This window comes from Schistocerca serialis, chromosome 7 (genome assembly GCF_023864345.2).
Source record: "Schistocerca serialis cubense isolate TAMUIC-IGC-003099 chromosome 7, iqSchSeri2.2, whole genome shotgun sequence".
Lineage (NCBI taxonomy): Eukaryota > Metazoa > Arthropoda > Insecta > Orthoptera > Acrididae > Schistocerca > Schistocerca serialis.
In genome coordinates, this window is record NC_064644.1 from 421,872,335 (window position 1) to 421,889,362 (window position 17,028).

The following is a 17,028-nucleotide window of genomic DNA, read 5'->3' on the forward strand; positions in this document are numbered from 1 at the left end:
AGTAATTTTTATTCGTCAAATTTACATTTCTTTGAAATATTGCGTTAGTATAGAAAATGGGATGACAGATTAATGCTATTTTAATAACAATGCCGACAGGAAAAAGCAGCAAAAACACGGCATAAGAATTGCTATCGCACTGCTGAGACGATAATGTCGCTGCTGCCGTGTATCGTGGCTTAAGGTACGCGTGTATGCACAATGTGCAAGACTTGCCGAACGTGAGTTGCATTACAGAATGGCACCAACCCTAATCTGGAAATATTTTTGCGAAGTGATATAGCAGTGAAGTACAGTGCTTCATTTCCTTTAAAAGATTAAAGATTTCTGTGCCATTTCTGTGAAATAATAAAAGAGTACAGAAATTATAGTAACAGTATTAAATTAACAAGCCATTCATAGTGTACAATAAAAATAGAAAGCAACTGATCCGCTACCTGTGTCTACATAATATATCTTTACCTGCTTGTAGCCCTTGAAAACGAACAAATTTACACGAAAAACAGAATTCTTCAGCCTCTGTTTTCATTCTTTAGCACTGATTTTTCGTAATGCCCAAATACTGGTACGATCTCCGATTACAAAATGATTTTTGAGCAGAGGTTGAAAAAAATTAGAATCAATAGAATACTCATGATTTTTGTAGTATTTAACCAGTTACCACTTCTCGAGAAAAGCTGTGTACATTGGACGGACTAAGTTTTCTTTTACTGGCCTATTTACTTTAATTTCTTGATTCCACTTGTCTTAAAACAGACAGTCAACATTGTTCAACCTTTGTTCAGAAAAATGTGTGTGTGAAATCTTATGGGAATTAACTGCTAAGGTCATTAGTCCCTATGCTTACACACTACTTAACCTAAATTAACCTATGGACAAACACACACCCCCATGCCCGAGGGAGAACTCGAACCTCCGCCGGGATCAGCCGCACAAATTCATGACTGCAGCCCCATAGACCGCTCGGCTAATCCCGCGCGGCCAACCTTTGTTCGATCACTACGTTATACTATGTTATGTTATGTTATGTTAATCGGGGACCTAAAAACGGCGGAGAGGCTCCGTCCCCGTCGGAGCCGCAGCGGTCCACAACCCCACGACGACTACCGCAGTCCACCCCTCCGCCTCCCCACACCGATCCCAGGGTTATTGTGCGGTTCGGCCCCCGGTGGACCCCCCCAGGGAACGTCTCACACCAGACGAGTGTAACCCCCTATATTTGCGTGGTAGAGTAATGGTGGTGTACGCGTACGTGGAGAACTTGTTTGGGCAGCAATCGCCGACGTGGTATAACTGAGGCGCAGTAAGGGGAACCAGCCCACATTCGCCGAGGCAGATAGAAAACCGCCTAAAAACCATCCACAGACTGGCCGGCTCACCAGACCGCGACACAAATCCGCCGGGCGGATTCGTGCCGGGGACCGGCGCTCCTTCCCGCCCGGAAAGCCGTGCGTTAGACAGCATGGCCAATCGGGAGGGCTTACTATGTTTACTGCAGGAAATAATAGGAATAAGAAACCGAAAATCAGGTATTTAAGAAAAAGGTTATGTTGTGCGGTTTTAATAGTCGGGTTAAACAGGCGTGGGAGACTCCGCTGTAACCGAAAACTGGTTGTTTCAGCGATAAGCGTCATCCCTACGCCAGTCACCTGACAGACATCTCTTGCTTGCACTGATGCCCCATACTAAGGGAACAGAGCATAGGGGTGCAGATGCAGGAACCCTGCATTGCGGTCTTGGGCTACGTCCCAATGGCAGGGAGGGAGGAGGGGGGGGGGGGGGGGGAGTTGCCTTTGCCTTCCTCCGACCTGCTGTTATGAAGTGTCAACTATCTGTGTGCCGTGGGGATGATTGATCAGTGCTTGTTCTGTGTGTTTTGTGATGGATTAAGGCCGGGTTCTCATTAAAAATGACTGAAAATTCGATTTTTATTGCATTTTTTGAAAGGTATATGTGTCTACAATGTTGGACCGAAAAGTTTTTTTTAATCCGTGCGTTACAAAAGTTTCTACAGCGCATTATTCGAAGCCCGGCTCAGGTAGAAAATCTATCGTGCCGTGACTCACGTTCACAAAATGATTTATACTACAATATTCAGGCAAACATATTCGCCGAAAAAGCTGCCGAACGCAGCATATCCAGGTCAGCCATATCGGCTTTACTCGCCAAGAAGAACGAGGGACTTGCTCTCCAGGAACAATTCGAGTAAGAGGGAGTGATGCACGGTCCTGGAATCGCAGACTAAACATAAGCAACGAGAACACTTTTTTTTGGTCTAATTTTGGTCAATACTGGTCAAAACAATTTTTGGTCCGCCATATTGGATAGTCATTTTTAATTTTGAAAATCTAACTTCAGATTTGTAGTCAGCAACATCAAAAATATATAACATGAAGTTTGTATGCAAATTGAACCTATACATATAGAATTTTTTCCTAAACTTTAAACAGGTCTTTGTCGAGACACAATTTTTCAAAACTACGTGCAGCATAAAATAAAAATGATTTAACCTATTAACCTCTACCTTTCACCCCCGAAAAGTAAGCACTTTCTTTGGGAGCTTACACTTGTAATACATGAAATTTGTTAGTATTAACTATTTCTTGTAAAGTCATAAAGAATGAAAAAATCATCGAACTCAAAGTTCGAGTTAGCTCCATATCGTTAAATTTAAGGTGATTTCATTGCGGTTACGTACAAGCTTCCATAAATTTAAACGTAGTGTCGACTGACGTTATCCATTTTCGATTTCAGATAACTCCTGAGCGGTTACATTGCACGAAGTCTGCATACTTCAGACTTGCAGGCCCCTGATCAAATCATAATTACGGGCACCATTTTCTTTTCTGCTTTGTACTGAAAAATCTAAAATAAAGCTCAAAGTACGCTCAATCATAATCCACAAACATTCTATGTCTTTTCATTGTCTCAAAATAATTTCCAAACTTTCCCAGCTTTTTCCTCATTTGAATGAGAACCTGGCCTTAAGGGGAGCCAGAGGGTGAAATGGTTCAAATGGCTCTGAGCACTATGGGACTTAACTTATGAGGTCATCAGTCCCCTCGAACTTAGAACTACTTAAACCTAACTAACCTAAGGACATCACACACATCCATGCCCGAGGCAGGATTCGAACCTGCGACCATAGCGGTCGCGCGGCTCCAGACTGAAGGGCCTAGAACCGCTCGGCCACACACGAGAGGGTGAAATCCGGTACGGACACATAGCCTGTTCCTCTCCAACAGCACAAAGGCCACCCCAAAATCTAGCGTTCCCATACGCTGGACGAATCACTATCAACTGTGTCTCATGCCCTCACTTCACGAGACGCTGCACGCAGGTTTGGCATTCAGTCCAGAACATTCGCGATGAGGAATTTTGCGCCACCACCGCTGCTCACTTTGCCGGCCAAATACTGGCAGTGAAGATTTTTCAACTCAAGGATTTCGAACCGGCTTACCCTCGAGACGAGCGCCACAGCTCAGACGTGTCTTCGGCTGCGGAGACAGACTATAAACGAGTACATCCTCAAAGTAATCGGGCCTGTTGGTTTGCAGCAAAAAGCGTAGCTGGACGTCGATAAGTCGTGGGATTAGATTTCCAGTCTGCCGTTACTCAGTCTTCAACTCTCGAAGATGTGAGGCATCGCCAAGACTGATTCATGGACAAATTCCACGTTAAACTGTAAGTCCACTTTCTCCGGTTGGATAAATTGGGCAGATTAGGGACAGGGAGGTAACCGAAGCGACGTTTCATTGAAGGACCTCCACTCGGCCATTGAGCGTCATGCAGTTTTTACAATTATCAATAATATCAATTTGAGCATCTCATGATCGCAAGATACAGTTCTGTTGCCTGTTTTCGACTGTTAAACAATTATCTTTGTATCTAAGACAGTAAGGATAAATGCTAGTGGTAAATACAGTATTTAAAAAAAAAAAGGAATCAGTGGTGTCGAACGTAGCATAAAAACGTATTTGGGGCACTGACTAATTATTTGTAAATACATGTAAATAGGGAATTCAATTTATTAAGACCTCCTGCGCCACCTTGTTCATTAGAGCTGGAGAAGTATGAAGGGATGTGCGTTTTAGAGAATAAAAGTGCGGGGCATAGCGGGAACCGGGACTGAAACTCGTCTATAAATAGCGGGACGATAACAACAATAGATCACAGTCTGGCTGGAGTCCAGACAGCGGGCACACAGCTGACAGCACCTGAAAAAGACGATGGGTTGGACGTCGAAATATCGCACTGAAAAATCGAACCAACAGTTCGGCTGGGCGCGAGAAAGCTCGCCATTAGTCAATGAGGTCGAGGAAACATGAGAGCAGGGCCACATTTGCTTGTGGCTATCTACCCTGCAGCCTGGAACTTGCACCACAAAGGGATCTAAAGCACTAAAATTTAAAATAAAATAGTCTTTATTTTAATACTAAATTGCGGGTCGCCTTATTGTCGTAACAGGCACAGACGTAATTATTTTTATGGGTTTGGTGGACGGCTGATTTGAACTGCATCAGCATTTACTTCTCAAACGTCGCACTTACTCGCATCAAATTCCCAATGGCATCCAGCAAAACGCGTGGTGCCTCATTTCGCAAAAGACGTTGTTTAAAAGAATGGTTAGCGGAATTTTTGCAGTTTGAATTTGCGAAAATCTTTCTTCCACACCTCATTTTATTCCAACAGGAACCATAAAACGCCAAAGATCGTTTTACAAATAACTGAGGTCTACCTAAAAATGTACCTGTCACTCACAACCACGAACAGCAACGGGAAAAGGAATTTTCCAAATTGAAGTTAATCAAAACCAGGTTGCGAACCTCCATGATATAAGACACGTTCAATGTAGTGGATTCGCTCAGTAGCGAGAGTGATATTTTAGCATCAGAGGTGCAGCCTGCCTCAGAGATCAGAGCGACAACAGTTTGAGTAGGGTTGCATTCTCTTTAACGTACGCCGTGTAATACAGTTCAGATAGCAGCATTAGTCCGAGGCTGGTGGTCCAGAATATCTCCCGGGGCCCCAACCAAATCAATGACGAATCCAGGTTTCGATTCAGGTCGTCTGGTGGGAGTTAAAATTTCCTACTGTCTCTGTCCCTCCTCTCCCCCTCCCCTCCCAAATATAACTTGCCAGTATCCCCAAATGTGACGTGCCAAGGATGTACAGGGTTATTACAAATGATTGAAGCGATTTCACAGCTCTACAGTAACTTTATTATTTGAGATATTTTTAAAATGCTTTGTACACACATACAAAAACTCAAAAAGTTTTTTTAGGCATTCACAAATGTTCGATATGTGCCCCTTTAGTGATTCGGCAGACATCAAGCCGATAATCAAGTTCCTCCCACACTCGGCGCAGCATGTCCCCATCAATGAGTTCGAAAGCATCGTTGATGCGAGCTCGCAGTTCTGGCACGTTTCTTGGTAGAGGAGGTTTAAACACTGAATCTTTCACATAACCCCACAGAAAGAAATCGCATAAGTCGGGAGAGCGTGGAGGCCATGACATGAATTGCTGATCATGATCTCCACCACGACCGATCCATCGGTTTTCCAATCTCCTGTTTAAGAAATGCCGAACATCATGATGGAATTGCGGTGGAGCACCATCCTGTTGAAAGATGAAGTCGGCGCTGTCGGTCTCCAGTTGTGGCATGAGCCAATTTTCCGCGGGCTATGCGTGAAACTTGCCCGCACGCGTTCAACCGTTTCTTCGCTCACTGCAGGCTGACCCGTTGATTTCCCCTTACAGAGGCATCCAGAAGCTTTAAACTGCGCATACCATCGCCGAATGGAGTTAGCAGTTGGTGGATCTTTGTTGAACTTCGTCCTGAAGTGTCGTTGCACTGTTATGACTGACTGATGTGAGTGCATTTCAAGCACGACGTACGCTTTCTCGGCTCCTGTCGCCATTTTGTCTCACTGCGCTCTCGAGCGCTCTGACGGCAGAAACCTGAAGTGCGGCCTTTTCTACGTATCTGTAGTGTGTCGTGACCATATGTCAATGAATGGAGCTACAGTGAATGTATGAAATCGCTTCAATCATTTGTAATAGCCCTGTATATGATCTTAATAACAACAACAATAAAATGTACAGTGTGTTTGACTATTACAGGCGAGTATAGGGCAACGAAGCAAGTAAGTAATCCTGATAAGCGTAGGTGCAGAACCATCGGTATTCCCGATACGACTTATTACGACTGATTACATGAACATCTAATAATAGAGTCCCCAAGAACAAAAACTGCAGATATTCACTTCAGGACAAACACATTTCGACAGGTGTACCACATGTCCACCGTTCCTTAAGCAAGTCTCCTCATCGATGCCCATACTCGCTGAAATATCCCAGGTATTTTCCGATTGCACTTACAATTATCTACAATGCGTTGGCGCTGGATTACAGTGAAGCTTTTAAATATCCCCCATACAAAAAAATCCAACGGGTTCAAGTCAAGAAGTCTAGGAAACCACGAGGCCATGGTCGGCCACGATCGTTACACTTGTCCTCCAAAATTCGTGCTACCTATTCCCGAAGAACCACGTGAGATGTGTGCCGGTACATCATCATGCATGTACCACATAGGCACTCTTTCACAATAAGGAACGTCATCCAAATAGTCGATTAGCTTGTGCCGTGCGAAATGAAAGTACGAGTATAAAGACGGCGTATAGGGGTACCAACGGTTTCCAGAATTACCCTGATCAGCCAGAACGTTATGAACACCACCTACTATCAATATAACACCGTGCAGGCGATAGCAGCCTCACCTGGCGAGCAATGACAGCTAGTCAGACACACTTACGGTGCATGTACTATCAGTGAGCGCGCTGTCCGTGTGTGGAATGGGGAAGGCGTGCGATCTATCTCTATTTGACTGAGGGCTGATTGTGATGGCCAGGAGGCTCGGTACAAGCATTTCGGAAACTGCACAACTTGTCATGCGTTCGAGGAGTGCTGCGGTGTCTTCAACACGTAGCGAAACCAAGGTGAAACCGCATCCAGACGTCGTGGGGTTGGGCAGCCACCCCTCATTACAGTTGTCGGACGTCGTAGGCTGGGCAGAATGGTAAAACAGGACGAGTGGCGAACTAAAATGGCTCTGAGCACTATGGGACGTAACTTCTGAGGTCATCAGTCGCCTAGAACTTAGAACTACTTAAACCTAACTAACTAAGGACATCACACACAGCCATGCCCGAGGCAGGATTCGAACCTGCGACCGTAGCTGTCGCGCGGTTCCAGACTGTAGCGCCTTTAACCGCTTGGCCACCCCGGCCGACGAAGCGGCGAACTGTGGTGGAACTAACATCAGACTTTAATTCCGGTCCGAGTACAAGTTTATCTGGACACACAGTGCACCGAACAATCCTAACGATGGGCCTCTGCAGCCGACTACCCATGCATGTGCCAGTCTTTAACACCACGACATCGACAACTACGACCGAAATGGGCACTGGACGTCGGCACAGTGGCAAAGCGTTGCATGGACTGATGAATCCAGATACCTCCTCCATCATGCCGATGGGAGGGGGAGGGGGAGGGGCGTAGCGCGAAGCCGTCGTCTTCCAGGCAAACAGCTCCTTGACATCTGTACAAGCTGTCGGCGGCTCGATAATGCTCTGGCGAACATTCACGTGGGCATCCAGGGTTCCAGTGGAGCTCATTCAAGGCACCAAGACGGCCAAGAAGTATCGTACACTGATTGCAGGCCACATAAACCCCTTCATGACGATCATGTTTCCGGGCAGGAGTGGCATTTTTCAATAGGATAACGCGCCATGTGACAAGGTCAGGAGTGTGATGGAGTGGTTCGAGGAACACAGTGACGAGTTCCAATTGATGTGCTGGTCCCCCCACTCGCCAGATCTGAACCCGATCGCGCACATCTGGGATGGAATTGAACACAGTATCAGAGCTCATCGCGCCCCTCCCCGAAATTTACGGGAATTAGGTGACTTATGTGTACAGATGTGGTGTAATCTGCCTGCAGTGACCTACCAAGGCCTCATTGCTTCCATGCCACGTTGGATCGATGCTATTATCCCTGCCAAAGGTGGATATACCGGCTATTGAGTAGGTTGTCCTAATAGTCGTGCTGATCAATGTACGTTTATAGGATTATTTACTTGTTTCATTGCTGTCCAGCCACCCTTTCGTTTGTATTTACAGCAGTCAAACACCACTTACAAAATTTTTAATTACCATAAAACAAATGTTTTATTGTAATAAAAGTAATGTGTTACCATCGGTGAATAGTACATTGCTTTAGCAAGAAATGGTAATTCAGAAAAGTGTATGTTCCACAATTTGTACGCGCCACGTTAAGAACAATCAGCAAAAAGCAAGAAAACTTTTTACTTCACAAGCAGAAGTTGTTAGACACCTTATTGTCTTAGTAGCTTTCAGTCGAAGTTCATATTTTCTCTTTTTTTACTTACAACGTACACGCTGTGTATATAAGCTCTTTCTAAGCACGAGCGCTTGGTACGATTTGTTGTAATAAAATGAAAAACCTCATCTTGGCGCTTAAAGAATTTTCGTACTTACTTGTTTCCGTTTTATGGACGTTATGAAAGTACGCCGTTTCAAGGAAACGGCACACGGAGCATTAATTAAAAACACGCCTTTCTTGGTAAACTTCGGTATAATTAAATGCCAATTAGCAACATGTCGGCGATTAAAAATACAAGATCGCTCACTGCTGAGATTCAGCGTAATGTAGTTCACAGAGGCGCCGAAATATGAAGCATTCTGTAGCGGTTTCACGTCCCGCTACATTCATTTTTTTTCATGTTCGCGTTTTCTAAAAGGTTGTGTGACTTTCTTATTAAATTAATAGAAGTAGTTTCTGTAATACTCTACGTCACGTAAATATTAGTGCGCTGTCTCTCAGGAGTAAATTCGTCCTATTTGGTAAAGTTCCAAAATTCAAGATATGTCTAAAAGCCTACGCGTGGATGTAAATACATTGGTAACTGTCTTTAATTACCTGTAGGAATAAGCCTATTCCTTTGTAAAAACTGTCAATGGTGAATAAAACTGGATAAGCTGATGTCACTTACACGACATGGAACTTTCCTTTTTGCTACATACCGGCCGCTGTGACCGAGCGGTTCTAGGCGCTTCAGTCCGGAACCGCGCTGCTGCCACGGTCGCAGGTTCGAATCCTGCCTCGGTTATGGACGTGTGTGATGTCCTTAGGTTATTTAGGTTTAACTGGTTCTCAGTCTAGGGGACTGATGACCTCAGATGTTAAGTCCCATAGTGCTTAGCGCCATTTGAACCATTTTTTTGCTTGATGTTAAAAATAATTCCGCTAACAGCTGGTAAAATTGTTTTATTGAAGCACGAACGGTTTCGAGCCCTAAAGCCCATCATCAGGTGCAACAGTGTTAAAAGGTCATAGGTGTGGTCATCACTCCTAGTCAAGAAACATTAATCAGTGGATATTTTGTACATTACATTTGCGAACGGAGGATAACCAAAATGTGATCCATTAATATCGTAAAAATTGCTAGAGGGTGGATCATGTAGATACAGAGCCATGTTTTAAAAATTAGTCAGCATCGGTGTGACGGCAGGGCAACCCAATGTTGGGAAGAGTAGAAGCAACCCGTACAAGTGAGCAGGACGGCCTTTTAACATTCTTGGATACTGAAGTTTTCATTTATGTTTACTACAAACAAAAAATGGTTCAAACGGCTCTGAGCACTATGGGACTTGACATCGGAGGTCATCAGTCCCCTAGAACTTAGAACTACTTAAGCCTAACTAACCTAAGGACATCACACACCTCCAGGATTCGAACCTGCGACCGTAGCGGTCGCGCGGTTCCAGAATGTAGCGCCTAGAACCGCTCGGCCACACTGACCGGCTTACTACAAACATAACTTGACTATCATACGGACAAGAGAGTAAATGTCTCTTTTTATTGAGCTGCTGAAGGCATTTTATGTCCACCTATTTTCATAAACAAGCTATGTGGTTTGCGACCCAAGTAAAACCGACAACTGTCGCTGGAGAGCGCTAATTACGTTAACCAGCTGCTCCCGTGAGGAGAGATGTCCCGTCCGTCCACGATAACGTTAGCTGCCTCGTCCGGTGTGAGGACGGCTTTACTCAACTTCTTGCGGTTTGCCGGTGCTGTGGACTCACGGAACTTGTTCGGTTTCTTGTCGACAGCATGTATCGTCAACCTGGCTGGAATGTTACAGATAAGGGAGCAAGGCAATACGCGTGGGCACGACCTCACGCAAACAACTGGAAAGTATTCTGTGTTAAACGTAGCTTGTAAGAGTTAGAATTCCTCTTCTTTCACGAAAATTCCTCATCATTTACGTGACACTATGCTTTCATGCTACTTTAATCTCCGATGGATATCTGTGCGGAAACTGATTCATATGATACACTGACGAAACAAAAATCACAACACCAAGAAGAAATTGTGCGAGATAAACGGAAGTTGGTAGGGGATTTTTTGCATTTAAAATATGATATATATTCAAATTTCGCGCCAGTCGCATAAAAGTGACCCTAGTAGCGCCTCTGTCTATCTATCTATCTATCTATCTATCTATCTATCTATCTATCTATCTATCTATCGCTTGCGTCTTGTCCTGCGGCTACGCAGGGTCGGCCATGGTTAATTGGATTTGGCATGTTAAGTTTAAGGGGTGGCTGGATGCACTTCCTGCCGCCACCCCGTACCCCCGAGGACGGAATTAACGTACCCCCAACTGTCTGTGTCTAGTGGAATCTATGAAATAGTGTGAATGTGTTCAGGTGTCTGCGAGCTGTGTAACTGAGGCGGAACGTGGGGACCAGCCCGGTATTCACCTAGCAGGATGTGGAAAACCGCCTAAAAACCACATCCAGACTGGCCGGCAGACCGGCTCTCGTCGTCAATCCGCCGGGTGGATTCGATCCGGGGCCGGCGCGACTGCCCGAGTCTTGGAAGTCTTTCGCCTGCCCGAGTCTTTTTTTTTTTTGCCGTACCGAGACTCGAACCCGGGAACTTTGCCTTTCGTGGGCAAATGCTCTACCAACTTTTTTTAATTTTTTTAATTTTTTATTTGTTTTTTTACGCTACCTTTTTATTTTTTATTTTTTCTTTTTTTTTCTTTTTTGTTTTTTTTTTCTTTTTTTCTCTATCCATCTTTTTTTAAATAAAATGGAACTAAAAATACAAGTGCCACCGCCACTTTTCATCCTATAACAAAAAAAAAAATCTGGGCCACTTCAGGCGTTGGCTCCTGACTAAACCTACCCCAGAGAGCTGCCTATATACCAGGGGAAATATGGGAAATCAAGGTTAGGGCTATCCTTAAAAACAAAACAAAATCATCCTTTTTCTGAATTTTATTTTAATTTTTTTTTTGTTTTATATTTATTTATTTATTTTACTTATTTTTTTTTTTTTGTGTACTTGATCAGAGGCCTTCTGCGCCCCGCTGGTAATATGTTGAGTCACGTCTTCTCGAAATTGATGTGTTCCGTTCAATTGTTCAGAAATGTTCATTGGTTCAAACAGGAAACCTTCTTCTCTCTTGGCTTAACACATTCCACCTGCGAGGCGGCACGTGGAAAGCACTCCCAAGGAAGTTCGAGAAAAATTGTCTGTATTTTGGGTGACGGACAACGACATAATGACGGTCATTGAGGTATGTCCAAAAATCGAGTACAGAGTCTACAGTTTGTCCAAATAAGTAGTGAATGGCATGTCCGCGAATCCAATTCACAGCATTGGTCTTTGTCCGAGGAAAATAGTCACGTTCCGGAAATAATAATGAAAGGGGAGTAATCCGATCCGGAATGTCCCGCGTTAGAAAAGCCACAATACGTCGAACCAAGTGCCAAACCTCCGCCGCCGGTCCGCAAAAAAACCGATGGTCATCATTGTCTGGCACTCCACACGTGGAGCATAGAGGTGATTGGGCGAGGTGGATACGATGAAGGCGAAATTGGTTGATTTGCTTACCATTGACAGTTATGTACCAGACAGATTGAACATTCGTGTCAAGGTAACAGGCGAACACCGCGCGCCATACATGACGCCAGTCAACCTGGGGGAACTTTAGTTCAATCGGGTTAGGTGGACGACCTAATTGGAGGACATTGTATACTGCCTTTGTCTTGAGTAAAAGCTGTCTTGGTAAGGTGAGGCGTAGATAACTGAGTTCCAGAAAGAAGTACCGTATATAATGGAACTGGGCCGGAACATCCGAGATCATCACTGGGGCTGACAGTGAGACCGGCGAGTATGCCGACAGGAGGAGACCAGTGAGGCTCGTTGGGCAAAGTGTCCATACCGTCATCTGGGAGCTGACAAATAGGGCGCGAGCTCTATCCGGCACGTGAAACAGACCTATCCCACCTCGTTCACGGGGAAGAGTAAGGGTCGCATAGTTAACTTTGAACAACATCCCAGAGCTGACGAAAGATGCCATCGCTGCCAACATGCGACGTGCCACAGTAAGCGGGAAAGGTAGAACTTGCGCTACATGGGGAACTCGGGATGCGATATATGTATTGACATATCGAGCTCGTTGGAGGATATCTAGGGATCGAAGGCGATGGTCCATAAGACCTGCTCTGATCATTAAAAGGAGGCGTCGGCAGTTGATGGTGGCTGAACGCCGGAGATCAGATGAAAAATCTATTCCCAAACAACGAATGGTATCAACGGTGGTGAGAGGTGTAACGCACTCCACGGGAAGTCCCGTGCCAATGAACATAACTTGTGACTTACGTACGTTTAAAGAGCTACCCGACGCCTCACTATAAGTCGCTACCCACGTCAAAACAGCTCGAACTTCGTCGGCATTACTTAAACAGATGACGACATCGTCAGCATAGACCGTGCAACAGAATCGGTAGCGATCTATGAACAACCCTACCAAACGTTGTCTTAGTCCACATAGCAAGGATTCCAAGGAAAAGGCGTACAAAATTGCTGATAGAGGGCAACCTTGACGTACGGATCGACCTATTATTATCGGTGGAGTGAGTCTGCCATTGTACATAATCCTGGATGAGGCACACCGCAGAAGGCGCATAACTACCGTGATAACGGCGATCGGGAAACCCATATGGTGGAGAACGGCCGTAAGGAACGAATGGTCAACCCTATCAAAAGCTTGACTAAAGTCCAAAGACGCAAGTGCCCCAGAGAGGCGTTGTGCCTGGGTAACGGCGATCATATCCCTGTAGCGGCATAAAGCCGTGCGAATATTGTTGTCGCCTCCCAAAGATGCTTGGTCTGGCGACACAACATAGCGGGCAACGTTTTTAAGTCGTGCTGCCAAAAGGCGAGTGAAGATTTTCATATCACTGTTAAGGAGGGTGAGGGGCCGATAATCACTGATATTGTTGCCACCGTGCGGTTTATGTACAGGAATAATAATTCCTTCCAGGAAAGCGTCCGGCACAGGTACTTCCGGAGACATCAGTTCCCGACAGATTGAGGTGAAGGTGGACTCTAACAAATCACGGAAGGTGCGATAAAATTCGAGGGGAAGACCGTCGGGGCCCGGGGAGCGATTGATGGTTCCTGCCCGGATCGCATCGCAGACTTCCTCATCAGTCACCTCCGACATCAAGTCAATCGCCGCATCTCCTGGGATACCACCGACGTTGAGCTGTGAGACTTCCTCGATCAACTCTGGGGAATGTGGAACTGCGGCGTAGAGCTGCCGGTAGTGGGCGTGAAGCACATTCCCTATGGCAGATTGTGTTACGTAGCGACGCCCTTCTTGATCCGTTAGGACGTGAATCAATTTTCGGCGTCGATTTTGTCGTTCTTGGATGATATGGTACATCGACGGATGTTCATGAGGCATGCGATCAGCAGTACGAGATCGTACTATCGCCCCTTCCAAATGCCGTTGCATGAGATTGGAGATTTGGGCCTTAGCTTGGTTCATCCTTGTATGGCGCTCAGGGGAGGCTGGCATCGTGGAGCATTCTCATAGGATCCTGTAGTAAAAGTCCATAGTGCTCTTCCTCCAGGCGACAACATCTTTGCCATACCGGATTAAAGTTTTTCGAAGAGCAGGTTTTGCACATTGGATCCACCAGGATATGGTAGACGGATACGTGGGTCGGCGTCTATTACATGTGATCCAAGTGTCTTCTATTAGAAGTCGACAGTCAGGTGAATTAAGAAGTGCCGTGTTCAGTTTCCATAAACCACGTCCGTGCCATACTGCCTGCCTTGTGAGAACAACATCACAGAAGTAAGCCTCATGGTCTGAGAAAGCAACAGGCCAGATTTCAGCCTGTCGAGTGTGTTGAATTAGGGATCGCGAGATGTAGATGCGATCCAGTCGGCTAGAGGAGTGCGCAGTGTGGTACGTAAAGCCCAAAAGATCACCGTGAACATGTCTCCACGTGTCGACAAATTGTAGCCGCGTGACGACTGTTTCCAGAGCTGCGCATGGTGAGTGACGCGGCAATTGATCCTGAGGTCGCTGGGTGCAGTTGAAGTCTCCACCCATGATCCAGTCATCATGTGGTCCCATAAAAAGGGGTGTGACTTCATTCGCGAAGAAGGCATTGCGTTCACGACGGTAGCTGGAGCCCGACGGCGCATAAATATTGATGATGCGTACACCAAAAAGAGTAAGGGCCATACCTCTGCCGCTGGGGAGGTATAGGACATCTTCGGCAGGAAGACCTTCGCGTAAGATGATGGCAACACCACTACCGGTGTCCGAAGCGGGAGAAAGATGCACCGTGAAGCCATGTGGTGGTGAAAAATCGGCGACATGCACTTCCTGAAAAAGCGCAATATCTATGTCCGCATCATAAATCATATCGTGGAGCAGCGCTAGTTTGTGGGGCGCACGAATGGTCGCCAGGTTAATCGTTGCGACACGATAATGCTGGTGTTGGAGTCCCACAGGCACAGGCGGGGCTTCTTCTTCAGGAGCGAGAGGTCGTCGATCTTGCCGGTCCGCTGAAGAGGCTGCTATTGTGGAGAGTTTGCGGGCGCGGGCGCAACCGATGGGGGTGCACCATCATCAGTAGCATCCACCCCAGTCCCTTCGATCTCCACGTCGTCTGCCCAGGAGACTGATGCTGCGGTAGGGCATCGGCTGTGCACGTCATCCACGTGGAGAGGAGATGTAGTTTTCGTCTCATCGGATAGGCGCTCTTCAACGTCGACCTGTGGGGGCGACGGCGTCAGTAAGGAGGAGTGGTCGCCTGTGGCGGGTCTTTCGCATCAGCCTTTCGGTCATCAAAGATCGGTTTGTCGTCCATCTTCGGGTCTGCATCCCCGGTATCCATCCGTAGAATGGATTCATCAGGGGGTGTACGGCTACGTTTCTTTCTCTTTCGTGTCGACCCTTGTTTTCGAACAAGTCGTTCAGAGTCCGATTGCGGGTGGCTTTCGTCTGACTCCGGACCAGTCTGAAGGAAAGCAGAGGTAGGTACCACTCCCGGATCAACGTCCATCTCAGTAGCATTTTCAGTCACAGTGCTGCGATGATTCGGCAGGTTAGGATCTGGCGTCTGGGGCACCTCAGAAGGAATCTCAGGAGAGGTTGCATCTACCTGATCAGACGACGTCAACGGAGCAGGAAGACTCTGTGTAGACGTGCTACCTTCCTGGGCAACCTTGGCTTATGTGACAGGGATCTGTGTCATCACCGCTGGGGACGCTTCCCCGCCGACCGGCGTCTGGATCAGGTGGCGTCGCATGCAGGCGGATCTGACATGGCCTTCTTGTCCACAACCCGCACATGTTCGGGGTTGGCCGTCGTACATGACAATGGCTCGCACCCCGCCAATGGTCAGGTATGATGGAATATGTTGTTTCAGTTCAATTGTGACCTGACGCACACCATTAAGGACATGGTAGGTCGTGAAGGTTTGCCATTTTTCCTCTACGTAACCGATGACGTTACCGTATGGTTGTAACGCAGAGACAACTTCGTCCTTCGGCCCTTCAAAAGGTAGTTCAAACACCCTAATCGTGCGTTGACCGTACTCTGCGAGTTCAAGTGTTACAGCTCCGACGTGACCATCAGAGTATTTGAACTTAAGTCCATTGGCATGGCGGCGAATAACATCTTCACACACCTCGGTGTTTGTCATTTTAATATGAACGACACTACTCGTGATCGAAAAATGGATTCCGATAACGTGGTTAGGATCTAAACGAACTTCTTCACGTATGAACGTTTCAACTTCATGTGCACGAGGTCGCGCATGTTCAGCTGGGAAGGAAACTTTAAGGGTCGCACGGCGGTAAGCGCTCGACATGTTGTTCACGGTGGACGGACGCAAGCCTGAAAGCTACGACGCGGAAGTAAACAACGCCTGCAGCGGAGCACTGGCCGGCGCGCGGGGCCGTCCGCACGCTGCCACGGTTGAGAGCCGACTGCGCTCTCGGCTACCCTGGCGGGTCACCCTAGTAACGCCACTATGAGGATGCAAATCAGGTTTGCTACTAATACACGCTGTAAGTGTCGTGAGCGTTAGTTATCTTTGAGATGGGACGTGAGGGTTGATGTTAGTCAAGAATGCTTTAGGGCGACAAAGACGCCATTATCAACATCTCACCGAGTTTGAACGAGTAGCTGGATGTTACTTCTGCGATAATGCAGAAAGAGTGGGCAGGAATGGAGCCATTGTACATGATGGCTGGCAGCTGCGGTTACGAGAATGTTCAGTCGCACGAAGATCGGACTCCGGGCTGCCAAGTGGCACTACCAAGAGGTAAAACCATCTTGCTCGGCGTATGGCTGCCGTTCATCGTACTGCGTCTGAAGCAGCAATGTAAGCACTAGTTGGCACCACAGAGACACAACAAACTGTTACAAATTGGTTGCTTCAAGGACAGCTGTTAGCATGAGTGTTGCGAAACAACTCAAATCACTAAGTCAGTCTTCCGCTCCAGTTGGTATACCAATCAGGTTCCTTTCACAGTATGCAGACACAATAGCGCCTTTCTTAGCAATCATATACAACCGTTCACTTGACGAAAGGTCTGTTCCTAAAGACTGGAAA

General features: G+C 46.5%; 1 protein-coding gene across 2 annotated transcripts in view; it reads right to left on the reverse strand.

Moving 5' to 3' along the window:
• LOC126412846 (protein goliath) overlaps nucleotides 1–17,028 on the reverse strand; it is a 662,532-nt gene that overhangs the window by 451,833 nt on the left and 193,671 nt on the right. The gene's annotated exons all lie outside the window — the stretch shown is intronic.